The sequence below is a fragment of the Acipenser ruthenus genome, chromosome 25 (genome assembly GCF_902713425.1).
Source record: "Acipenser ruthenus chromosome 25, fAciRut3.2 maternal haplotype, whole genome shotgun sequence".
Lineage (NCBI taxonomy): Eukaryota > Metazoa > Chordata > Actinopteri > Acipenseriformes > Acipenseridae > Acipenser > Acipenser ruthenus.
Genome location: NC_081213.1, coordinates 11,428,523 through 11,455,250, shown reverse-complemented (window position 1 = coordinate 11,455,250; position 26,728 = coordinate 11,428,523). Strand labels below are relative to the sequence as shown.

The 26,728-nt window shown below is 43.7% G+C and overlaps 1 protein-coding gene across 1 annotated transcript in view; it reads left to right on the top strand.

The window, feature by feature from the left end:
• The first annotated feature begins 15,298 nt into the window (after positions 1-15,298).
• The window catches only part of LOC117417601 (monoacylglycerol lipase ABHD6), a 54,414-nt gene continuing 42,984 nt past the window's right edge, over positions 15,299-26,728 (top strand). The window contains 1 exon segment of the mRNA XM_034029724.3: positions 15,299-15,425. The gene's annotated coding sequence lies outside the window, so the exon portion shown is untranslated.

Sequence of the window (26,728 nt, the reverse complement as noted above, 5' to 3'; positions counted from 1 at the left end):
CACTGACACGACATAAAGAGGAGGAGTCACACTGACACGACATAAAGAGGAGGAGTCACACTGACACAACATAAAGAGGAGGAGCCACTCCGACACAACATAAAGAGGAGTCACACTGACACGACATAAAGAGGAGGAGTCACACTGACACGACATAAAGAGGAGGAGTCACACCGACACGACATAAAGAGGAGGAGCCACACCAACACGACATAAAGAGGAGGGGTCACACTGACACGACATAAAGAGGAGGGGTCACACTGACACGACATAAAGAGGAGGAGCCACTCCGACACAACATAAAGAGGAGTCACACTGACACGACATAGAGGAGGAGTCACACCGACATGACATAAAGAGGAGGAGTCACACCGACATGACATAAAGAGGAGGAGCCACTCCGACACAACATAAAGAGGAGTCACACTGACACGACATAAAGAGGAGGAGCCACTCCGACACAACATAAAGAGGAGTCACACTGACACGACATAGAGGAGGAGTCACACCGACATGACATAAAGAGGAGGAGTCACACCGACATGACATAAAGAGGAGGGGTCACACTGACACGACATAAAGAGGAGGAGCCACTCCGACACAACATAAAGAGGAGGAGTCACACTGACACGACATAGAGGAGGAGTCACACCGACATGACATAAAGAGGAGGAGTCACACCGACATGACATAAAGAGGAGTCACACTGACACGACATAAAGAGGAGGAGTCACACTAACACGACATAAAGAGGAGGCGTCACGCCGACACGACATAAAGAGGAGGAGGCACCCCGACACAACATAAAGAGGAGTCACACCAACACGACATAAAGAGGAGGAGTCACACTGACATGACATAAAGAGGAGGAGTCACACTGACACGACATAAAGAGGAGGAGTCACACTAACACGACATAAAGAGGAGGCGTCACGCCGACACGACATAAAGAGGAGGAGGCACCCCGACACAACATAAAGAGGAGGAGTCACACCAACACGACATAAAGAGGAGGAGTCACACTGACATGACATAAAGAGAAGGAGTCATACTGACATGGTCCTCAGAAACCTGGCCTCTTCCAGTCCATTGCATAGCAGGGCTTGATTTCAATAGGTTTCCTGATTATTAAATGGACCATCCTGAAGACCAATTCAATTGAGAACTACAACTTCTGAAGTGATTAGGTACCAGGATGTGGCAGCTACACATCTATTGACAAATATCAAAATAAAAGATCTTCACCCAAAGACAAGGTGAGCCTCAATACTACTGCTTGTGCTCATTGTGTATTTATGGGTTTAAACATGGGCTAGCTCTCTTTTGTTATTAATATTGTCAGATCCAGTGTCATTAAACTGGCGCAGTTCTGTGGTATTGAACAGCTGCAGTGATAATGAAGAGAGTGATTGCTCTTTTATTTAAGCCTTATAATGGAATATACTTTCAGAATGCACAATACTTGTAGATAAATGCATATTGTTCTTTGTACGTCTTTCTTCCCAGTCTGTCACTGATGGTGAAGCCATACTCCTCCTTTCTGCTGTTAAACTGACTGCAGAAAAAACAACATCATTCCAATAACCCCAGTGATGATACACTCACACTCTGAAGAGCAGGGGTTCAATCAGGGTTCACATTCCAATAACCCCAGTGATGACACACTCACACTCTGAAGAGCAGGGGTTCAATCAGGGTTCACATTCCAATAACCCCAGTGATGACACACTCACACTCTGAAGAGCAGGGGTTCAATCAGGGTTCACATTCCAATAACCCCAGTGATGACACACTCACACTCTGAAGAGCAGGGGTTCAATCAGGGTTCAGTCATTCCAATAACCCCAGTGATGACACATTCACACTCTGAAGAGTAGGGGTTCAATCAGGGTTCAGTCATTCCAATAACCTCAGTGATGATACACTCACACTCTGAAGAGTAGGGGTTCAATCAGGGTTCACATTCCAATAACCCCAGTGATGACACACTCACACTCTGAAGAGCAGGGGTTCAATCAGGGTTCAGTCATTCCAATAACCCCAGTGATGACACACTCACACTCTGAAGAGCAGGGGTTCAATCAGGGTTCAGTCATTCCAATAACCCCAGTGATGAAGCACTCATACTCTGAAGAGCAGGGGTTCAATCAGGGTTCAGTCATTCCAATAACCCCAGTGATGAAGCACTCATACTCTGAAGAGCAGGGGTTCAATCAGGGTTCAGTCATTCCAATAACAACAGTGATGATGCACTCACACTCTGAAGAGCAGGGGTTCAATCAGGGTTCAGTCATTCCAATAACCCCAGTGATGACACACCAAAACCGACCACCAAAAACCCTTCAACTGCATGGATTGGGAAGAAACCCCATGGTTCCTGATTGAACCATGCAGACACTGCAAATACAGACGTGCTCAAATTTGTTGGTACCCTTACAGCTCATTGAAATAGTGCTTCATTCCTCCTGAAAAGTGATGAAATTAAAAGCTATTTTATCATGTATACTTGCATGCCTTTGGTATGTCATAGAATAAAGCAAAGAAGCTGTGAAAAGAGATGAATTATTGCTTATTCTACAAAGATATTCTAAAATGGCCTGGACACATTTGTTGGTACCCCTTAGAAAAGATAATAAATAATTGGATTATAGTGATATTTCAAACTAATTAGTTTCTTTAATTAGTATCACACATGTCTCCAATCTTGTAATCAGTCATTCAGCCTATTTAAATGGAGAAAAGTAGTCACTGTGCTGTTTGGTATCATTGTGTGCACCACACTGAACATGGACCAGAGAAAGCAAAGGAGAGAGTTGTCTGAGGAGATCAGAAAGAAAATAATAGTAAAGGTAAAGGCTACAAGACCATCTCCAAGCAGCTTGATGTTCCTGTGACAACAGTTGCAAATATTATTAAGAAGTTTAAGGTCCATGGAACTGTAGCCAACCTCCCTGGGTGCGGCCGCAAGAGGAAAATCGACCCCAGATCGAACAGAGAGTGCGAATGGGTAGAAAAAGAGCCAAGGATAACTGCCAAAGAGATACAAGCTGAACTCCAAGGTGAAGGTACGTTAGTTTCTGATCGCACCATCCGTCGCATTTTGAGCGAAAGTGGGCTCCATGGAAGAAGACCCAGGAGGACTCCACTTTTGAAAGAAAAACATAAAAAAGCCAGACTGGAATTTGCTAAAATGCATATTGACAAGCCACAATCCTTCTGGGAGAATGTCCTTTGGACAGATGAGTCAAAACTGGAGCTTTTTGGCAAGTCACATCAGCTCTATGTTCACAGACGAAAAAATGAAGCTTTCAAAGAAAAGAACACCATACCTACAGTGAAACATGGAGGAGGCTCGGTTATGTTTTGGGGCTGCTTTGCTGCGCCTGGCACAGGGTGCCTTGAATCTGTGCAAGGCACAATGAAATCTCAAGACTATCAAGGCATTCTGGAGCGAAACGTACTGCCCAGTGTCAGAAAGCTCTGTCTCAGTCGCAGGTCATGGGTCCTCCAACAGGATAATGACCCAAAACACACAGCTAAAAGCACCCAAGAATGGATAAGAACAAAACATTGGACTATTCTGAAGTGGCCTTCTATGAGTCCTGATCTGAATCCTATCGAACATCTATGGAAAGAGCTGAAACTTGCAGTCTGGAGAAGGCACCCATCAAACCTGAGACAGCTGGAGCAGTTTGCTCAGGAAGAGTGGGCCAAACTACCTGTTAACAGGTGCAGAAGTCTCATTGAGAGCTACAGAAAACGTTTGATTGCAGTGATTGCCTCTAAAGGTTGTGCAACACAATATTAGGTTAGCGGTCCCATCATTTTTGTCCATGCCATTTTCATTTGTTTTATTATTTACAATATTATGTTGAATAAAAAATCAAAAGCAAAGTCTGATTTCTATTACATATGGAATAAACAATGGTGGATGCCAATTACTTTTGTCAGTTTCAAGTTATTTCAGAGAAAATTGTGCATTCTTTGTTTTTTGTGGAGGGGTACCAACAAATTTGAGCACGTCTGTATATACACACACTGTAACACACGCTGTGACACATGCACTGCAACACACACACTGTAACTCACACTGTGACACATGCACTGCAACACACACACTGTGACACACAAACTGCAACACACACACTAACACACACTGTGACACATGCACTGCAACACACACACACTGTGACACACACACAGCAACACACACTGTAACTCACACTGTGACACATGCACTGCAACACACACACTGTAACTCACACTGTGACACACACACTGTAACACACACTGTGACACATGCACTGCAACACCCACACTGTAACACACACTGTGACACATGCACTGCAACACACACACTGTAACACACACTGTGACACACAAACAGCAACACACACACTGTAACTCACACTGTGACACATGCACTGCAACACACACTGTGACACATGCACTGCAACACACACACTGTGAAACATACGCTGCAACACACACACTGTAACACACACTGTGACACATGCACTGCAACACACACACACGGTAACTCACACTGTGACACATGCACTGCAACACACACACTGTGACACATACATTGCAACACACACACTGTGACACATACATTGCAACACACACACTGTAACACACACTGTGACACATACATTGCAACACACACTGTAACACACACTGTGAAACATGCACTGCAACACACACACTGTGACACATACATTGCAACACACACACTGTAACACACACTGTGACACACTTGGAAGAAATCTGTAATACTTTTTTTTATTATTATGCATATTCTCTCCTGAATATAAAATGGAGTTTGGCAGAATTTCAGCTGACTCAATCACTCAACCTTGACACTAAATGTCTTTTGCAGCTGGCTTCATTGTCTTTGCAATCTTATCAGTAATAGCAGAGTTACTGGGAGAACGTTCACTCTGTACAAAGGGCTTGCCTGGGCACAGACTGCACTAATTTGCTTTGCACTGCGTGGTTCCAATGAAATACAGTATGCGAGACCAACACACAGTATGAAATACAGTATGCGAGACCAACACACAGTATGAAATACAGTATGCGAGACCAACACACAGTATGAAATACAGTATGCCAGACCAACACACAGTATGAAATACAGTATGCCAGACCAACACACAGTATGAAATACAGTATGTGAGACCAACACACAGTATGAAATACAGTATGCCTGACCAACACACAGTATGAAATACAGTATGCCAGACCAACACACAGTATGAAATACAGTATGCCAGACCAACACACAGTATGAAATACAGTATGCCAGACCAACACACAGTATGAAATACAGTATGCCAGACCAACACACAGTGTGCCAGACCAACACACAGTATCAAGGAAACGCATGCACATGGATTAGGGAGTGGTTAACAGGTAGAAAACAGAAAGTACTGATTAGAGGAGAAACCTCAAAATGGAGTGAGGTAACCAGTGGTGTACCACAGGGATCAGTATTAGGTCCTCTGCTATTCCTAATCTACATTAATGATTTAGATTCTGGTATAGTAAGCAAACTCGTTAAATTTGCAGATGACACAAAAATAGGAGGAGTGGCAAACACTGTTGCAGCAGCAAAGGTCATTCAAAATGATCTAGACAGCATTCAGAATTGGGCAGACACATGGCAAATGAAATTTAATAGAGAAAAGTGTAAAGTATTGCATGCAGGCAATAAAAATGTGCATTATAAATATCATATGGGAGATACTGAAATTGAAGAAGGGAACTATGAAAAAGACCTAGGAGTTTATGTTGACTCAGAAATGTCTTCATCTAGACAATGTGGGGAAGCTATAAAAAAGGCTAACAAGATGCTCGGATATATTGTGAGAAGTGTTGAATTTAAATCAAGGGAAGTAATGTTAAAACTCTACAATGCATTAGTAAGACCTCACCTAGAATATTGTGTTCAGTTCTGGTCACCTCGTTACAAAAAGGATATTGCTGCTCTAGAAAGAGTGCAAAGAAGAGCAACCAGAATTATCCCAGGTTTAAAAGGCATGTCGTATGCAGACAGGCTAAAATAATTGAATCTATTCAGTCTTGAACAAAGAAGACTATGAGACGATCTGATTCAAACATTCAAAATCCTAAAAGGTATAGACAATGTCAACCCGGGGGACTTCTTTGACTTGAAAAAAGAAAAAAGGACCAGGGGTCATTATTATTATTATTTATTTCTTAGCAGACGCCCTTATCCAGGGCGACTTACAATCGCAAGCAAATACAAATACATTCAAGTGTTACAATATAAGTCATACAATAAGAACAAGAAATACAATAATTCTCAAGTGTGACAAACCACAATTCAATAATACAGCAGATAATAGTGAAAGTTACATCAGGATATGATTAAATTGTGATAGTTACATCAGGATATGATTAAGTACAAAATACAGATTAAACACTTGGCAGATTACAATATTCTGAGGTACAGGATTAAATGCAGTAAAATAGGGGGCAGATAAGAGCATAATAAAGCATATTTAAATGAAGGGTGATAGTGTCCCAGGATACAACAGAGGAGTTCTACAGGTGCTGTTTGAAGAGGTGAGTCTTAAGGAGGCGCCGGAATGTGGTCAGGGACTGGGCAGTCCTGACATCTGTAGGAAGGGTCGTTCCACCACTGCGGAGCAAGGGTGGAGAAGGAGCGGGCTCGGGAGGCAGGGGAGCGTAGCGGAGGTAGAACCAGTCTTCTAGTGCAGGCGGAGCGGAGAGGTCGAGTGGGGGTGTAGGGAGAGATGAGGGTCTGGAGGTAGCTGGGTCATAAATGGAGATTAGATAAAGGGGCATTCAGAACAGAAAATAGGAGGCACTTTTTTACACAGAGAATTGTGAGGGTCTGGAACCAACTCCCCAGTAATGTTGTTGAAGCTGACACCCTGGGATCCTTCAAGAAGCTGCTTGATGAGATTCTGGGATCAATAAGCTACTAACAACCAAACGAGTAAGATGGGCTGAATAGCCTCCTCTCGATTGTAAACTTTCTTATGTTCTTATGTTCTTATGAAATACAGTATGCGAGACCAACACACAGTATGAAATAGAGTATGCCAGACCAACACACAGTATGAAATACAGTATGCGAGACCAACACACAGTATGAAATACAGTATGCCTGACCAACACACAGTATGAAATACAGTATGCCAGACCAACACACAGTATGAAATACAGTATGCGAGACCAACACACAGTATGAAATACAGTATGCCAGACCAACACACAGTATGAAATACAGTATGAGAGACCAACACACAGTATGAAATACAGTATGCCTGACCAACACACAGTATGAAATACAGTATGTGAGACCAACACACAGTATGAAATACAGTATGAGAGACCAACACACAGTATGAAATACAGTATGCCAGACCAACACACAGTATGAAATACAGTATGCCTGACCAACACACAGTATGAAATACAGTATGAGAGACCAACACACAGTATGAAATACAGTATGAGAGACCAACACACAGTATGAAATACAGTATGCCTGACCAACACACAGTATGAAATACAGTATGCGAGACCAACACATAGTATGAAATACAGTATGCCTGACCAACACACAGTATGAAATACAGTATGCCAGACCAACACACAGTATGAAATACAGTATGAGAGACCAACACACAGTATGAAATACAGTATGCCAGACCAACACACAGTATGAAATACAGTATGCGAGACCAACACACAGTATGAAATACAGTATGCGAGACCAACACACAGTATGAAATACAGTATGCCAGACCAACACACAGTATGAAATACAGTATGAGAGACCAACACACAGTATGAAATACAGTATGCCAGACCAACACACAGTATGAAATACAGTATGCGAGACCAACACACAGTATGAAATACAGTATGCGAGACCAACACACAGTATGAAATACAGTATGCCAGACCAACACACAGTATGAAATACGTAGTTCCGCGTTTTCGGTTTTCATCTTTTAAAAAAAAAAATCCTGGAATTTTTCAGTTTATTTTACATATATTAAAATAGGGATAAAATCAGTACAAAATACTTTTTAATTGAAACATCGGTAAAAATCGGCGGAAAAAAATCTTAGAAAAAAAACACTTTACATTTGGAATATGATGAGTAGCAGTTCTAGTTTCTGATAATGTTCCTGGCATGTATGATGAAGCAGAATCTGTGCAAGTCGAAGCCACATTTTCCCAAGTTAGGTGGTACTTTGCGAACGTTTGGGCAATCGCTGTGCTGACAGAAATAGTTTATACAGAAGGTATGAACAGGACATCAGCACAAAACAAGCCAGGTTTATTTGCCTTAAAATCATAAAAATAAAAGAAAATGCATCACCATTTTCTTTCAAAAATTTACGATTAAGATTGTCGCACGAAGTCACCACTACACCTCTGCAATAAACAGTGGCTGTCCAGCAAAGCACAGCGCTCTGACAAACTCATTAATACAGTCATTCTGTATGAAGCGCCATTTGTGCCAAAATTATCCAGCCGTTAGTTTGTCAATTTGTTTGTCAATTCGTGAATTTGTCAATTTATTTGTCAAATCGTGAATTTGTCAATTTGTCCAGCAATTCGTCCATAAATGTGTCAATTCATACAGTAATTCATAAACGTATTTGTTAATTCATCTAATAATACATTAATTAATTTGTCAATTCATTAATACGAAAGGCTGTACGGACCTGCAAATTTCCAATCAACCAGACAAACTTCCCAACAAACAGACAAACTTCCAACTGTCTCGCACTGTGCCGAAAACACTGCAACCTTTCTAGCCAATGGGAGCGCGCACTATTATTTTAACCAATGAAAATCCAGCCTCACTCAAAACTGCTTCAGCCAATAATATTTAGAAGGGCGTTTCAAAAGATATTCTATTTAACAAGATACTCGACTCTGCTGATTTTTAATGGAGACTTCCGTCTCGCTGCGCGCAAAGCATTGTGGTATATAGATAGTTAGGCAAAAAAATTATATGGAGAGTTAATGCAGGCGTAAGAAATAACCCTCTCAATCAGAGCCGTGTACCTCTCCTCTCTCCGTCTCTCCTCAGCCTCCCATCTGCTGTCCAGCTGCTCCAGCAGTGCCATCCCTCTTCTGACAACCATGTGTGGCAAAGTGGTGAGTGGATACAAGTGAGCGCAGTGCAGAGCGGATACAAAACAGACAATGATTTCCAGGTGCAAGGGTGTTTATTGATTATACAATGTCCAGAGCCTTAGGGCAAACACCTGTAAATAATAAACGATGGACGTAATACAACGGTGTGTATCACTCCGTTTGTTATCCTCGGGTTTGACCCAAAACCATAAAACACAGTCCAGATTCTTTCCTCACCCACACGTAACACAGAACACAAACACAGTGTTTATTTAGTGCGTGACACTAGTGCTCGTGGTGAAATGACAGTACGTTGTGAAACAGGGAAGTGCTGGTGTCTGGGTTTGTTGCTGGCCTGCGGTTGCAGCTCCGGATAGTGTTTTTTAGTCTTTTGAAACAAACATAATCAAACAGTTTACTTCAGACAATGAACAAAGCACAACACTCATGTTCAATCCCAGGTTCTCCTTTTAGGTTTGTTTTAACCATTTACAAAGGAACAGATCACTTACACTACGATCCCTATTTATACCCTCTCTCATGACCTCTAGCTTAACGAGCGCATCCGCTCCTCCAATCCTCGGGTTCCATGCCGTTTACCATCCGGGTCATTGAGTTTGGGTACCGTAGCTCCACCCACTTCCTAAATGACCGACTTCCACCTACCCCAAGGAATAAACTGTCGTGCCATTTAGTTAAGGGTACTCTGTTCCTTTTACACAGTGCCCTCACAGGTCGAGAGGGAGATCTAACACCAAGAATCATTCGATCTCTGTCACAGTGACCTACGACAATTAAGCTTTTTAATGAGAAATGTGTTCATTAACAACCTCATCGACTCAATTTAAAGCATTAACGGATTGATTTGATGAATACATTTCATTTGAAAATCACTTGCTACTAAAGCTCTCGTTACTATACCACGAGTTCGATACAATAACACTGCCCTCCGCCCAGAAAACAACACTCATCAGCTTGTACTCTGCCCTCGACTTATTTCAATGCAGAAATTCACAATCAATGGAAATGTGCAGCTCATTTTTAACAAGTAAAACTGAAAATGAATGATTGTATCCGAATGAAATGTTTTATCCGTTGGGACTGTATAACACTGCAGATGTACACACAATAAAAGTGGATTGTTTTTCAATTGTATTTCGTCCACCAAACAACAATTCACTTTGAAATAGCTGTTTTATAAGCGGTATAGTGGAGGTGTTTGTCCCACGGTGGCCCCTTGCAAAGCCTATTTCCTATTCTTACCAGTAATACTACATACCATGACTTTCAAAAAGCGCAAAAATGACATTTTTAAATGTATTGCATTTTACTACTGAGATCGCAAAAAAACACACTCCCAGAGACAGTTAGAAATGAACCTTTTGTGTTTTCACAGCGGCAAAGTCTGCAATTGTAGCTGAATAATCCTGTTTTCAGCAAATCTGGTGCCCAATCGATATCTGCTCTAGTCCAGTCAAACCTCCCTGAGACATTGTAGAAAGTAAAGAGATTGTTTTTATTAATTTCATGTTAGGCATGAAAAGCTTCTCTCCCCTGACGCTTGTGACTGGCACAGTGAAAAGCAGAGGCAAGGCAATACTGAGGTTAGGATGCAGGTCCAGCAAATATCCCTTGTAGATATAGTCGAGCCTAGCAAGAGGCGTGGATGATACAATGCGCATTTCTGTTCATTTCCTTCCAGGTTCATTCAAACACGTTTGAGATGCTATGCATGTATTCCCTGCAAGTTTGCAGCACTGATGGCAACTTTGCTTGCAGTGTGTCAAAATGAATTCATTTTTAAATGTCTTAGAGTTTTTATCTTAAATCACGGGTAGCATGATCATGCAACACATATGGACATGAACTTGTGCACGGCTTTAAACCCCTAGAACACGTGCTGGTTCTGTTTATGGCTTGTGGCATAAAGATAAAAAGAACAGTAAAATTGCTAAGAAGTAAATCATTCTGGTGCAAACAAGGTGAATATAAGTTTTCTAATAGTAACTGAGCCATGACAACAGGGACCCCATGTAATTGCATGGACTGCGTGTGCCTAAAACCACTTCGGGCTGTGCGGCTCCCATGAAATATAGATTCTTCTGGGTTAGGGTTACACACCACCCAGGCCTGCATGTTGCAACATTCCTGCTACATGTGCATTCTACCTGGAAGTGATGACAGATTCAACAGAGTTAAATTAACCAAGTTTTATTCATCCAACCCATACCACTACAGAGCATAACACAGGTCAGGGAATCCTCATGCAAGCTGGAGAGACAGGACGGTGGTAGACACAAGGGCAAACAATAACACAAGGGTTAACGTCCGGAACAGAACAGAACAGTCCACTTGTCCTTCGGAGCCGATAGAAAGTCCAATCACTCTGTCCCATCATGCCGCGGCCTGGCCATATGTTAATTAGGTCCCAGTGTGCAGTTCCTGCAGCATGCTGATAAAGGTTCTAGCTGCCACCAGATGGCAGCAGGTCGCTGGGACAGGGGGACGCGCTGCCTGTTTGCTACAATATATTTCATGGGAACCGCACGGCCCGTCGTGGTCGATACCAAATTATTATGATGCATGGTAATTAAACCATATTTTATGTATTTTTGTATTTACTGTAAAGATTATTTATTTAATCACAGGCCGATCAATGTAATGTTAAGCATCCAGAAATGATAACAAAAGCAATACAAGTATAAACATTACGATTAAATACCAATAAAAAAATGTGTTTCTGTTTTTATCCTGTTAATCACAAAGCTTAATTGTCATGTTACTTGTTTATGACTACATTGGGGGGTGAAATTTGGCAAGGAGGTGACATTTGTCATGACACCACAAGTTCAGGGTGAAGGATCTCAGATCTAAAATCCCATTATTGTGATTTATTTTACCCCTAAGTGCACTCCACATGAAATGATCATTTTTGGGACATGCTTTATAAAAACTAATAATGTTCCCAATGAAAGGAAACATCAGCTTCAGGTAGAATCTGGCACTTAAAAACAACCAACAACTCTTTTTAAAACCCTTAAATCACTGAAAGGTTTTGACAATGTCGACCCAGGGGACTTTTTCAACCTGAAAAAAGAAACAAGGACCAGGGGTCACAAGTGGAGATTAGATAAAGGAGCATTCAGAACAGAAAATAGGAGGCACTTTTTTACACAGAGAATTGTGGGATTCTGGAACCAACTCCCCAGTAATGTTGTTGAAGCTGACACCCTGGGATCCTTCAAGAAGCTGCTTGATGAGATTCTGGGATCAATAAGCTACTAACAACCAAACGAGCAAGATGGGCTGAATGGCCTCCTCTCGTTTGTAAACTTTCTTATGTTCTTTTGATAAACTCAATGCACTATCGATCACTCCATATGTGAAAGAGCCTGTTTGGATAGGATTCTTCAGTGTGATGCCAGTTACTGCGGTGCTAAACATCACTGGAGCGGTGCTTTGCACATAATGCAGATGCCTTGGCTTTCATTTTTTGTTTTCTTGGCCCCCTCCTAAATTTGCTGTCTTAATAAACCTAACAAATGATTTGCAGACACTAAGTGATTTTTTTAAAGAAATGTTTGAACTACTCCCTATGTTGCCATGTTGGAAATGATGCAATCTCTTTTCATGGTCACATGATCAGAGGTGTTGCTTAAGGCAGTGGTTTTGAACCTGTGGTAAGCGTACCTTTGGTACGTGACAGGCTTGCCACTGGTATGCACCGACAGTTCTTTATAACGAGATGATTCTTCAAAACACAATGCTCCCTCAATCGCACCATCGTGTATCAATCTGTACCACGGAATCAAAGAGACATGACAAATTGTGATGCAGGATCCATACTGCGACTAAAATGGTTACAAATGCAACAACAGAATCGTAGAGTGCTAAATAAAGTTTTGAGTCAACACGAATGGATTGTCTGTTGAGTCTTGCATCTTGATATAATAGAATATAATAGAATTGATATAATATGATATAATAGAATTAGTTACTTTGTTTACCGTCAGGAGTTTAAGATTGATTTAATTGCACACAATTCCCCAGTTACATGATGAGCTGATAATATTTCTTCAGCCAAAGAAGCAGGCACGGTCATTTCAGAGCACCATCACCATAATGTAACAGTATGTAGCGGGAGTTTTGTACTAAAGCAGGGTCAGCTGTTGCAGGGAAAACAAAGTTTATTTCTCAAACTGACCATTTAAAAAATGTGAAAATGAACTCACAGAATACAGGGTCTGTAATTAGGAAGTGTGCTATGTACTGTAGCTTACTTGATTGCAGTAAACAAAACAAAACAAAAAACGCTATTTGCTAAATTTAGCTCTCGGATTGTGCTAATGAAAGTATATGACTAAACAGTATTTAAATCATAAGAGCTGCAGCATGCTGTCAGATCAGGACTTCACTAACACTGAGCATGGGAGCTGCAGCATGCTGTCAGATCAGGACTTCACTAACACTGAGCATGGGAGCTGCAGCATGCTGCCAGATCAGGACTTCACTAACACTGAGCATAGGAGCTGCAGCATGCTGTCAGATCAGGACTTCACTAACACTGAGTATGGGAGCTACAGCATGCTGTCAGATCAGGACTTCACTAACACTGAGCATGGGAGCTGCAGCATGCTGCCAGATCAGGACTTCACTAACACTGAGCATAGGAGCTGCAGCATGCTGTCAGATCAGGACTTCACTAACACTGAGCATAGGAGCTGCAGCATGCTGTCAGATCAGGACTTCACTAACACTGAGCATGGGAGCTGCAGCATGCTGTCAGATCAGGACTTCACTAACACTGAGCATAGGAGCTGCAGCATGCTGTCAGATCAGTACTTCACTAACACTGAGCATAGGAGCTGCAGCATGCTGTCAGATCAGGACTCCACTAACACTGAGCATAGGAGCTGCAGCATGCTGTCAGATCAGGACTCCACTAACACTGAGCATAGGAGCTGCAGCATGCTGTCAGATCAGGACTTCACTAACACTGAGCATGGGAGCTGCAGCATGCTGTCAGATCAGTACTTTACTAACACTGAGCATAGGAGCTGCAGCATGCTGTCAGATCAGGACTTCACTAACACTGAGTATGGGAGCTGCAGCATGCTGTCAGATCAGGACTTCACTAACACTGAGTATGGGAGCTGCAGCATGCTGTCAGATCAGGACTTCACTAACACTGAGTATGGGAGCTGCAGCATGCTGTCAGATCAGGACTTCACTAACACTGAGTATGGGAGCTACAGCATGCTGTCAGATCAGGACTTCACTAACACTGAGCATGGGAGCTGCAGCATGCTGTCAGATCAGGACTCCACTAACACTGAGCATAGGAGCTGCAGCATGCTGTCAGATCAGGACTTCACTAACACTGAGCATGGGAGCTGCAGCATGCTGTCAGATCAGGACTTCACTAACACTGAGCATGGGAGCTGCAGCATGCTGTCAGATCAGGACTTCACTAACACTGAGCATAGGAGCTGCAGCATGCTGTCAGATCAGGACTCCACTAACACTGAGCATAGGAGCTGCAGCATGCTGTCACCAATTCCACACACAACACTTGCAAAATTTTACAAATATAAACATGCTGAGTTCATTGCAGTCATCAGCTGCATAGATTAACCACTCAGCAGAATGAGGCAACAAACAAGTGAGTACAGACACAACAAACCTGGTTGTAATGGGGTTGGTCTCGTCTTTACAACAGCCGTTTATGATTGCGCATACTTACTGGTACACCTGGTGGTCCCTGCTGGAAACACTGGTACTGGAGATGAAAAGGTTGGAAACCACTGGCCTAAGGCATGTTTTCACTAGTGGGCAATGTTACAGTAATGACATTGAAAACTGGGGACATGTTATGTCCCCACATCTTATGTTATATTCAGCTAAACAATGAACACACAATAGCGTACTTACAAAAACACAGAAGACACAATAATCAATTCAAAAACGTTGTCTACTGGGTTAAATAAAACAGTATCCTATATTTACTATCACAAAGGAGCGTAGTTACTTAGGCGACTGCATTTCTGTCGGCAAAGTCATTGGCTCTCGCTGCCCTTCCTTTTCCATCCCTTTAAAAAAGTGCAGCAATAAAGCAAACGCGCTACTGCTGCTGCGCAGTCGTGTTTGAATCAGCACCCTGTCACTGTGCTTCTGTGATCGTCGCTGCAGATTGAGATTTTCACCCGAATTAAATCAGCACTCGAATGTGTAGCAAATTGACTGGAGCATCGAAATAGGATAACGACGAGGTAAGAAACATGAGACATGTATGATGGGCTTGTTAAAGAGTTGTGCAGTATACTGTAACAACGACAGAGTACAGAACAATCTGTGACAGTACAGTAAAGTCTACCACTCGGGACCTGCTGTGCAGTTACATCAGGGACACAGCAGCTAAAACAAGGAAGGCTTTATTACTTTTCGAACTTTTGTTCATTTTGTTTTTATTTATCTATCTTTTTGTAGCATTGAACACTCTAACTTTTAGTTTAGCTAGTATACTGTAGTCATTCCAACTATAGGTACAGGGACGGTATTAGTTGGTCTTAGTTACATTACTGGCCACAGCAGTTCAAATTGGCTGGCACATGTATTGTCTACTTGTATGCGACAAAGGTGCATTTTCACAGCTGTGCGTGATTGCTTACCATTGCAGTTACAATGGGACAGCGGCATCCCAGAAGAAAATGTTCTAGAAAAATAATTTTGAAATAATTTCTATTACATTTCTGTAGAATGTATAAAACGTTCTAGAACTTTTCTAGAACATGTTCGTAAGGGATTGTGATCACTGTACACTGTTCCGGGCGTTTCGTAAGGGATTGTGATCACTGTGCGCTGTTCCTGGCGTTTTGTAAAGGATTGTGATCACTGTGCGCTGTTCTGGGCGTTTTGTAAGGGATTGTGATCACTGTGCGCTGTTCCGGGCGTTTCGTAAGGGATTGTGATCACTGTGCGCTGTTCTGGGCGTTTTGTAAGGGATTGTGATCACTGTGCGCTGTTCCGGGCGTTTCGTAAGGGATTGTGATCACTGTGCGCTGTTCCTGGCGTTTTGTAAAGGATCGTGATCACTGTGCGCTGTTCCTGGCATTTCGTAAGGGATCGTGATCACTCTGCACTGTTCCTGGCATTTTGTAAGGGATCGTGATCACTCTGCACTGTTCCTGGCATTTTGTAAGGGATCGTGATCACTCTGCACTGTTCCTGGCATTTCGTAAGGGATCGTGATCACTGTACACTGTTCCTGGCGTTTCGTAAGGGATTGTGATCACTGTACACTGTTCCTGGCATTTCGTAAGGGATCGTGATCACTCTGCACTGTTCCTGGCGTTTCGTAAGGGATCGTGTTCACTGTACACTGTTCCTGGCGTTTCGTAAGGGATCGTGTTCACTGTACACTGTTCCTGGCGTTTCGTAAGGGATCGTGATCACTGTACACTGTTCCTGGCATTTCGTAAGGGATCGTGATCACTCTGCACTGTTCCTGGTGTTTCGTAAGGGATCGTGTTCACTGTACACTGTTCCTGGCGTTTCGTAAGGGATCGTGATCACTGTACACTGTTCCTGCCGTTTGCAGTGCAGACAAGATAAATTGACAAGAAAATCATTCTGCACCCCCCTATCAAAATATGACACCATAAAACATGTACCCATGAATATTGCACATTGAACCCTGTGTGTCCTGCTTATCCTGCAGTAGCAATACTGATTATGTAACAGTCTTTGTTTTTTATAGGTACAGGACTGCTGACCAAAATAATAAAAAAAACCTGAAAAAAAAACCCCACAGCAATGTTTGGAATGGGAGCCAAGTTCAGGCAGTGACTGTGCCTTTTAGTTCAGGCAGTGACTGTGCCTTTTAGTTTTGCGTTCTGCCTAATGATGCTAACACACAGTCAGAGAGAAGGAGTAGAGACGGGCTGTTTAAAATAACATCGCAACTTAACTGTGTCTGTTTGCTGGGGCCTGGCCTCTCTGCAGAGGATACACACACAGACTTTACAATGTAACTGTGCTGTCTGGAACTGCTTCTGAACCAGGACAGGCAGGAGCACCCCCCCCCCCCCCCCCCCGCCCCCGCTCTCATTATCACACCTCACACCCCCCCCCCCCCCTGCAGAGGAAACACACACAGGCTTTACAATGTAACTGTGCTGTCTGGAACTGCTTCTGTACCAGGACAGGCAGGAACACCCCCCCTCTGCTTTCATTATCACACCTTTCACCCCCCTTTGCTCTCATTATCACACCTCTTACCTCCCCCCCAACAGTGTGTGTGGTACCCTGTACGCTCTCCAGTTACACAATGTGTGTGGTACCCCTGTACACTCTCTAGTTACACAATGTGTGTGGTACCCCTGTACACGCTCCAGTTACACAATGTGTGTGGTACCCCTGTACACTCTCCAGTTACACAATGTGTGTGGTACCCCTGTACACGCTCCAGTTACACAATGTGTGTGGTACCCCTGTACACGCTCCAGTTACACAATGTGTGTGGTACCCCTGTACACTCTCCAGTTACACAGTGTTTAAAATAACAGCACCTTCCCATTCCATCAACGATCCTGTGCTAGAATCATAGAGGGGCTGTTTAAAATAACAGCGCCTTCCCATCCCATCAACGATCCTGTGCTAGAATCATAGAGAGGGGCTGTTTAAAATAACAGCGCCTTCCCATCCCATCAACGATCCTGTGCTAGAATCATAGAGAGGGGCTGTTTAAAATAACAGCGCCTTCCCATCCCATCAACGATCCTGTGCTAGAATCATAGAGGGGCTGTTTAAAATAACAGCGCCTTCCCATCCCATCAACGATCCTGTGCTAGAATCATAGAGAGGGGCTGTTTAAAATAACAGCGCCTTCCCATCCCATCAACGATCCTGTGCTAGAATCATAGAGGGGCTGTTTAAAAGGGAAGGCATTAGTTAGCTCTTTCAACACTTCAGGCTTGTAAAGAGGTCTAGGATGAATAACCCTAATCACCAGTTAAGCTACCATTCTCAGTCCTGGGTGTGCCCTTATATCATTGTTGTATTGCTCAACTATTTTCCAGGTATACTTACTGTGGGGCTGTCTTTGTATGCAGTTATTTGTGCTGATGAAGTTTAAGGATTTTTGTTAATGATTTTTCCAGTTTATTAAAATGAGACCTTGCTAGACCTCCCGCTGTCTGCCAGTAGCCTTTTGTGTAACAGCAGATCAATACCTGGTCTAGTTATACAGTACAATGAATGTGTAAATATTGAGAATCTATGTGCAGTAATTGTATAGTGCAAACACACTGGAACGTGGCAGCACACTGTACAGCATTATGGAAGGTGCGGACTGCATTGTATTCACCTTGAATTTCACTTGCCTTTTACAAGTGACACGTGTTGTGACACCCGTCTCACACTATGAGTATTCATTGAGTGGACTGTAGAAGCACGCCACTGTTAGCCTGGCCAGGCCTGCAGAATTCAGTTCTCTACAGTTTAAAAGTATGTTTGCTGTTTCCCTTTTAAGTGCTGGTTTTAGGAAACGCTGCCCCTTTAAATGTGTTGGAGGACCTTAAACCCTACACTAATGCACTTGCACTGTTTTGGTTGTTGCTGGATATTTGAAGCAAATCACAGGGATATTTGAAAAGTGTTCAGGTTTGATGCTGGATGTTTGGAAAGTGTTCAGGTTTGCTTGTGGATATTTGAAGTGTTCAGGTTTGATGCTGGATATTTGAAGGGTTCAGGTTTGATGCTGGATATTTGAAGGGTTCAGGTTTGATGCTGGATATTTGAAGGGTTCAGGTTTGATGCTGGATATTTGAAGGGTTCAGGTTTGATGCTGGATATTTGAAGTGTTCAGGTTTGCTGCTGGATATTTGAAGTGTTCAGGTTTGCTGCTGGATATTTGAAGTGTTCAGGTTTGCTTGTGGATATTTGAAAAGTGTTCAGGTTTGATGCTGGATATTTGAAGGGTTCAGGTTTGATGCTGGATATTTGAAGGGTTCAGGTTTGATGCTGGATATTTGAAAAGTGTTCAGGTTTGATGCTGGATATTTGAAGGGTTCAGGTTTGATGCTGGATATTTGAAGGGTTCAGGTTTGATGCTGGATATTTGAAAAGTGTTCAGGTTTGATGCTGGATATTTGAAGGGTTCAGGTTTGATGCTGGATATTTGAAGGGTTCAGGTTTGATGCTGGATATTTGAAGGGTTCAGGTTTGATGCTGGATATTTGAAAAGTGTTCAGGTTTGATGCTGGATATTTGAAGGGTTCAGGTTTGATGCTGGATATTTGAAGGGTTCAGGTTTGATGCTGGATATTTGAAGGGTTCAGGTTTGATGCTGGATATTTGAAGGGTAGAGGTTTGATGCTGGATATTTGAAGGGTTCAGGTTTGATGCTGGATATTTGAAGGGTTCAGGTTTGATGCTGGATATTTGAAGGGTTCAGGTTTGATGCTGGATATTTGAAGGGTTCAGGTTTGATGCTGGATATTTGAAAAGTGTTCAGGTTTGATGCTGGATATTTGAAGGGTTCAGGTTTGATGCTGGATATTTGAAGTGTTCAGGTTTGATGCTGGATATTTGAAGGGTTCAGGTTTGATGCTGGATGTTTGAAAAGTGTTCAGGTTTGATGCTGGATATTTGAAGGGTTCAGGTTTGATGCTGGATATTTGAAGTGTTCAGGTTTGATGCTGGATATTTGAAGGGTTCAGGTTTGATGCTGGATATTTGAAGTGTTCAGGTTTGATGCTGGATATTTGAAGGGTTCAGGTTTGATGCTGGATATTTGAAGGGTTCAGGTTTGATGCTGGATATTTGAAGGGTTCAGGTTTGATGCTGGATATTTGAAGGGTTCAGGTTTGATGCTGGATATTTGAAGGGTTCAGGTTTGATGCTGGATATTTGAAAAGTGTTCAGGTTTGATGCTGGATATTTGAAGGGTTCAGGTTTGATGCTGGATATTTGAAGGGTTCAGGTTTGATGCTGGATATTTGAAGGGTTCAGGTTTGATGCTGGATATTTGAAGGGTTCAGGTTTGATGCTGGATATTTGAAGGGTTCAGGTTTGATGCTGGATATTTGAAGTGTTCAGCTTTGATGCTGGATATTTGAAGTGTTCAGGTTTGCTGCTGGATATTTTGAAGTGTTCAGGTTTGATGCTGGATATTTGAAAAGTGTTCAGGTTTGCTGCTGGATATTTGAAAAGTGTTCAGGTTTGCTAAGCAGATTTTGTTTTCATGTTGAACTGCATTAAGTTAAAGTTCAGTACATTTAGTTTACGTTTAGCCTAGCTTTTGTTTTGTTAGTACAGTTTAGGCCTAATCTTTTTCTTCTATAAGCGTCTTCGGTGACACGTATTTTCCCTTGCCGTTTCCCTGGAAGAAGCCCTTGTTTTTCTAATTGGACTGCAAGCGGTTTTGTCTTGTGGATTTTGTGCTGTAATAATTCAGTGGCTTTGAATGCCTATCAGCCAATCAGGACGCAGCTCTCCCAACCCATTCTATAAACCCATTTAAACATGTACGGCAAGTTCCACAGCTCTGATCTGGGGTTACCTTTGAGTTAACATTGCATTGTCCAAGATTAGTGAAACCAGTAGTTAAACATTGTATACAAACATGCATCTGTGTACAGGACTGTTGGTGTGCAGCATTGGACTGTGTGTGTGCAGCATTGGACTGTGTGTGTGCAGCATTGGACTGTGTGTGTGTAGCATTGGACTGTGTATGTGCAGCATTGGACCGTGTGTGTATACAAGACCGTGTGTGTGCAGCATTGGACTGTGTGTGTGTAGCATTGGACTGTGTATGTGCAGCATTGGACCGTGGGTGTATACAGGACAGCGTGTGTTTGTACAGGACTGTGTGTGTGCAGCATTGGACTGTGTGTGTGCAGCATTGGACTGTGTGTGTGTAGCATTGGACTGTGTGTGTGCAGCATTGGACTGTGTGTGTGCAGCATTGGACTGTGTGTGGGCACAGGACTGTGTGTGTGCACAGGACTGTGTGTGTGCAGCATTTCATTGAAAGATGTGATACGTTGGCCTGCCCTTTACACTAACACTAGCACCTATATTTGGTCTGGATATTTTTGTTTAAGCACAATTTGAAACACTTCACTTGGCTACATATTTGAGTATATATTTATTTCAAAACTGAATAACAAATAATACATTTTAGTCCATGAGCCCAGACTCAGTTTTTGAGTTGGCTGCACCCCTGTCACACTAAAGTTTTTTGGTATCATTTTGTTCCTTATATGTCTAGATTCCATTTCTGCCTGCTGCCAAGCTGAATAATTGTCCTTGTAGATGCAAAACAGCCTATTTGGACGTGCCCTTACTGCGCTTCAGACTGTAGAACACCGAATCAAACCAACCTTCTCACGTTAACTCATCGCACTGCTAAATATAAATGTACTCCAGGACATACAGAAAGTTGTATTGAAATATTTTTTATTATTTCTTGACACTTTTTACTATTACTTTTTTTCTAAACTTATTTTGGTATTAATACACCAAACTTATCAGCATCTAGTTTGTTTGTGCACCGTGCCAATTGCTTCCTGACTTCCCCTGGTAACGGAGGGGCGGGGTAGTGTGTGTGTGTGTGCAAAAAAAAAAAAAAAATCCTGCTTTTCACTGGTGTCTCTTCTGTCACAGCTGATGTGAAGCAGTGATGTGGGATGTGACAAAACAATACCACGTAGCATCGCCTAGTTTATACAGAATATTCTCATTACTGAAATCTGACACAGGTACTTTTTTTTTTAAATGCATATGTATATATTTACATATAATGCTGACAGACGATACATTACTTAACATATTATGAAAGAAAAAAGTACACCACCACAGAAAGCCAGTTCTTACATTTGTGCATAACATGATACTTCATAAAAAGTAATCACCCATCGTTTGTTATATTAGTACAGCAAAATACCACATTATATTTTAATTCACTGGGTGTGAGCTGGGGGGGAAAGATAAGGCAGAAGAAGCAGCAAGGAGCAGTTAGTAGGACAGAATGTGGTCACCGACTGGGGCCGACGCTGTCGACATCCCAGGGCAGAGGACCCGGCAACCGAAACAGGATAGAAAAGAGGTCACCGACTGGGGCCGACGCTGTCGACATCCCAGGGGTGGAGGACCCGGCAACCGAAAACACATATGAGGGTTATGACTTGGAAAGCCGCCCCTCGGGAGGAGATGAGAGAGGTACCCAGCATCTGAGGCTTCTATAAGGGGCGCTCGTAGAACCCCTGATTGGCCGAGACATCACGCTGCCTGGGACCTGAAAATAAGGACAAAGCATTGAGGTTAGTATAGGACTCGGCACGAGTGACCACGTCCTGAAGAGAGGCAGAATAGAAGAGAGCCTCGAGTGAGATGAGCGCAGGAGCTGCGACAGGACAGAGTTTGGCCGGGGGTCCGCTCTGACTCACGCGGTGAGAACCCCTGAAGGTAAGGGAGACGGCTGCCTAGCCCTGAGGTCGGGGAAGTGAGCCTCACTTGCCCCCCAAAGGATGGACCCCGGCACCTCACGAAAACTCCCACACCGTGAGACAAACAAGACAGCACATGCCAACGCATAACATAAACAAAAGACCAGAAGGACGAACAGAGGGAGATTAGTAAATTTGTTAGTGGGATGTGACTATGTGTATACCTGCCGCTCAGTGGAGAGGAAAAAACCCCTTGAGGCAGATTAGGGGAAAACCTCTGGTGGCCCCGGCGAACAGGTAGCCCCCACTCCGGGCATGCTAGCGATTTTAAAATGGGCTGCAACTATATCGAAGGAGATGAATGAACGTAATAATCTACTGCGAAGAGGACCAGCGGCCCATAGTCTTGATCAGACTGTGGTTGATGCTGGCTCTTGCAGCGGAGGTAGCTGCACCTATGCGAAATGAATGGGGAGAATACAGCTGAGGAGGGAGGCCTGCTCTAGAAAGGAGGGTGGAGAGGTGGGCTGATTAGGAGATCTTCGTCGCTGCAGGGAAGCTTGAAGCTGAAGAAACTGTGTATTCTGAGCTTCCGAGGAAGCCGAAGAAGGCTGCGAGTGATGTTGGCCCTCGCAGCAGAGGGGGCTGTGCCTACGGAATGATTGGGGGGGAGGCCCGCTCTGGAGGCGAGGTAGGTTGGAATCCAGTGACGAGTGATCCTAGGAGCGAGAGAAATCAATGAGGGGGTGGAGTAGAGGAGGGAGGCTTGCTCTGGAGGGTGGGTTGAGAACCAGCGATGAGTGATGATAGGAGTGAGAGGAATCAATGAAACGAGGGTCCTGGTGGGGGGGGGGGGGTAGTGTAGAGGAGGGGGGGGGGGGGTTCTTGCTGGGGAGATACCTTGATGATGAAAGGGGCACATAGGGGACTCTACTTGACAGCTGAATGGACTAACCACGTTGAAATTGATCCCTCCGACCGAATGGTGAAGTACATTAGAAGCAGAAGAAACTGCGAGTTCTGAACGTAATAATCTACTGCGGAAGAGGACCAGCGGCCCATGGTCTTGATCAGACTGTGGTTGATGCTGGCTCTTGCAGCGGAGGTAGCTGCACCTATGCGAAATGAATGGGGAGAATACAGCTGAGGAGGGAGGCCTGCTCTAGAAAGGAGGGTGGAGAGGTGGGCTGATTAGGAGATCTTCGTCGCTGCAGGGAAGCTTGAAGCTGAAGAAACTGTGTATTCTGAGCTTCCGAGGAAGCCGAAGAAGGCTGCGAGTGATGTTGGCCCTCGCAGCAGAGGGGGCTGTGCCTACTGAATGATTGGGGGGGAGGCCCGCTCTGGAGGCGAGGTAGGTTGGAATCCAGTGACGAGTGATCCTAGGAGCGAGAGAAATCAATGAGGGGGTGGAGTAGAGGAGGGAGGCTTGCTCTGGAGGGTGGGTTGAGAACCAGCGATGAGTGATGATAGGAGTGAGAGGAATCAATGAACCGAGGGTCCTGGTGGGGGGGGGGGGGGGGTAGTGTAGAGGAGGGGGGGGGGGGGGGGTTCTTGCTGGGGAGATACCTTGATGATGAAAGGGGCACATAGGGGACTCTACTTGACAGCTGAATGGACTAACCACGTTGAAATTGATCCCTCCGACCGAATGGTGAAGTACATTAGAAGCAGAAGAAACTGCGAGTTCTGAACGTAATAATCTACTGCGGAAGAGGACCAGCGGCCCATGGTCTTGATCAGACTGTGGTTGATGCTGGCTCTCGCAGCGGAGGTAGCTGCACCTATACGAAATGAATGGGGAGAATACAGCTGAGGAGGGAGGCCTGCTCTCGAAAGGAGAGTGGAGAGGTTGGCTGATTAGGAGATCTTTGTCGCTGCAGGGAAGCTTAAAGCTGAAGGAACTGTGAGTTCTGAGCTTCTGAGGAAGCCGAAGAAGGCAGAGAAGCAGATGAGATACCTTGACGTTGAAAATAAGGGGCAGATAGGGGAATCTGCTTGACAGCTGAATTAACTGACCGCGCTGAAATGGATCCGTCTGGAGGTACACAACTGAATGATGGAGTAAATTAGAACTGTGGATTCTGAGCTCCTAAGGAGACCGAAGAGGGCTCAGATGCAGATGATCTCCGTAGGTAGATCCTTGTATGGGGAGAAGTGGCGTTTCCGAAGAGTAGAATGAGCAAACTGAGAATGGTCATTGATGCGGACAGCGGGAAGGTGAGGCAGAAGGGAAGGCTCTTAAGAATCAGCTGTTAGGCAGATGGTCTCCATGAGGAGATCTTCGTAAGGGGACAAGCAAACTTTCCGAAGAGTAGAGATGAGTGAATGGAGAATGTCTGTTGATATGGGCAGGCGGGAAGGTGCAGCGGGGGGGGGGGGGGGGGGGGGGACTTTGAAGATTGCGCAAAGAGGAATCCCTAGCTGGACGATGAAAGCCATGATCTGGTTTGATTTGAAGGAATAGGATGAATCTGATTCTGGCACAGAACGTTTAAAACACTGACCAAGCTGTACAATATGAAGCTGTTGAAGGAGGGAGAGAGCTGCAGATATGAAATGCTGAGCAGATTGAAGGAGGTTACTGAGAGTATGATTCATTCAAATGACAGCTGGTGAATCGGGGGGGGGGGGGGGGGGGGTGGGCACGCAGCAGACGGGACCAGTCGACGGACCTTGAATACTAAAAGTGGAGGCCGAAGGGGAGCTGGAACTGACAGTTGAGGTAGCAGCTGGAACTGAACGAACGTGTGTAAATCGACTGCTGGGGAAGCTCAGCACGCTTTGTGCTCCATTTACTGGAATGGAGGGCAGAGATGAGATGTTGACTATCCTATGTGTCATTTACTACGGGATCGATCTGTGGTCTGCTACTATCATGTCTGCTTGAAATGGAAAAGGTGAACTCACATTGAGAGACTGGATTTCACAACTCCAGTTATTCTCCTAGAGTGGAACTCCTTAACTCATAAACAAGACAGATTTCCAGTCTCACCGCGTCTCTCACCATGTATTAATGCTGTAATATTTGAGAGGATGTGTGGACATATGAATAGATTGCTGAGAAAGACAAGCACCTCGTATTTTTGATTAGATGGGGATTAGCATTAGCCTTGACTGCGGAATGCTTCCACGATCTGCGTATTGCAGGAAAGCTGAAGCGTTGGAAGATCTGGAGTAGTGCAGGTACAGATTTAGACTGTGAACTAAAGCAACTTGCATGCTATAATAGTAAGTAGATCTGAAGAGGGAGCAGAGATCTGCTGCAGGGAGGAGCAATTAACAGTAGAGGACAGGATCTGCTGAACGGTGCAGAGATCTGAGGAAGTAAACAAAGAAGTGCTGTCAATAATGAGCGGTGGTCTGCTGTAGAGAGAGAGAGAGAGAGAGAGAGAGAGATCTGCTGAAGCAGTGATCTGTTATTGTGAATGGTGGACTGCCATTGGTAGAGCGTGGTGGTCTGCTGCAGAACGCAGATATCTGCTGAAGCAGGGATCTGTAATAGTGAATGGTGGATTGCCATCGGTAGTGTGATGATCTGCTGTAGAGCACAGACAACTTCTGAATGCGGTGGATATTGGACTGTGAGTTAAAGTGATTTAGATGAAGCCAGAGATGGAGAATACATAGAGCTGAGGCCGCTGTAGAACCTAAGAGGATGAAGAATCCGCTGCTCTGAGGCTGTTGAAAAATCTATTGATTTGGTTCGGGAGCAGTCCGCCTCAAAGGGGCGGGGGGAGGGGGGGGTAAGAGTTGAAATTGAAGAATGTCATTTGATATAGATACAGAGGATGAAGCAGGAGGGGAACTCCCGAGAATCCATCCGAGTGAGAACTGCGGGAATAGATAGAAAAGCTGTAGTGTCCGAGCTTTGCAGCGAAACCAAACTGGTTTAATGTATAGAGAGAGAACTTGTGGTATTATACTGCCATCCAGAGGTTATGATTGGAATTACATCATTGACCTGAGTGAATCAGGGTAGAATCTATGAAGTTATTACGATTAAAATCCTTGTCTATGTAGAACAACATTTGCTTATTCCTTTAGATTTGAATAATAAATATTCTAGACATGTTTAGGACAGATAGTCATGAATATAAATAAGTTAACGCAATATTTAGATGTCA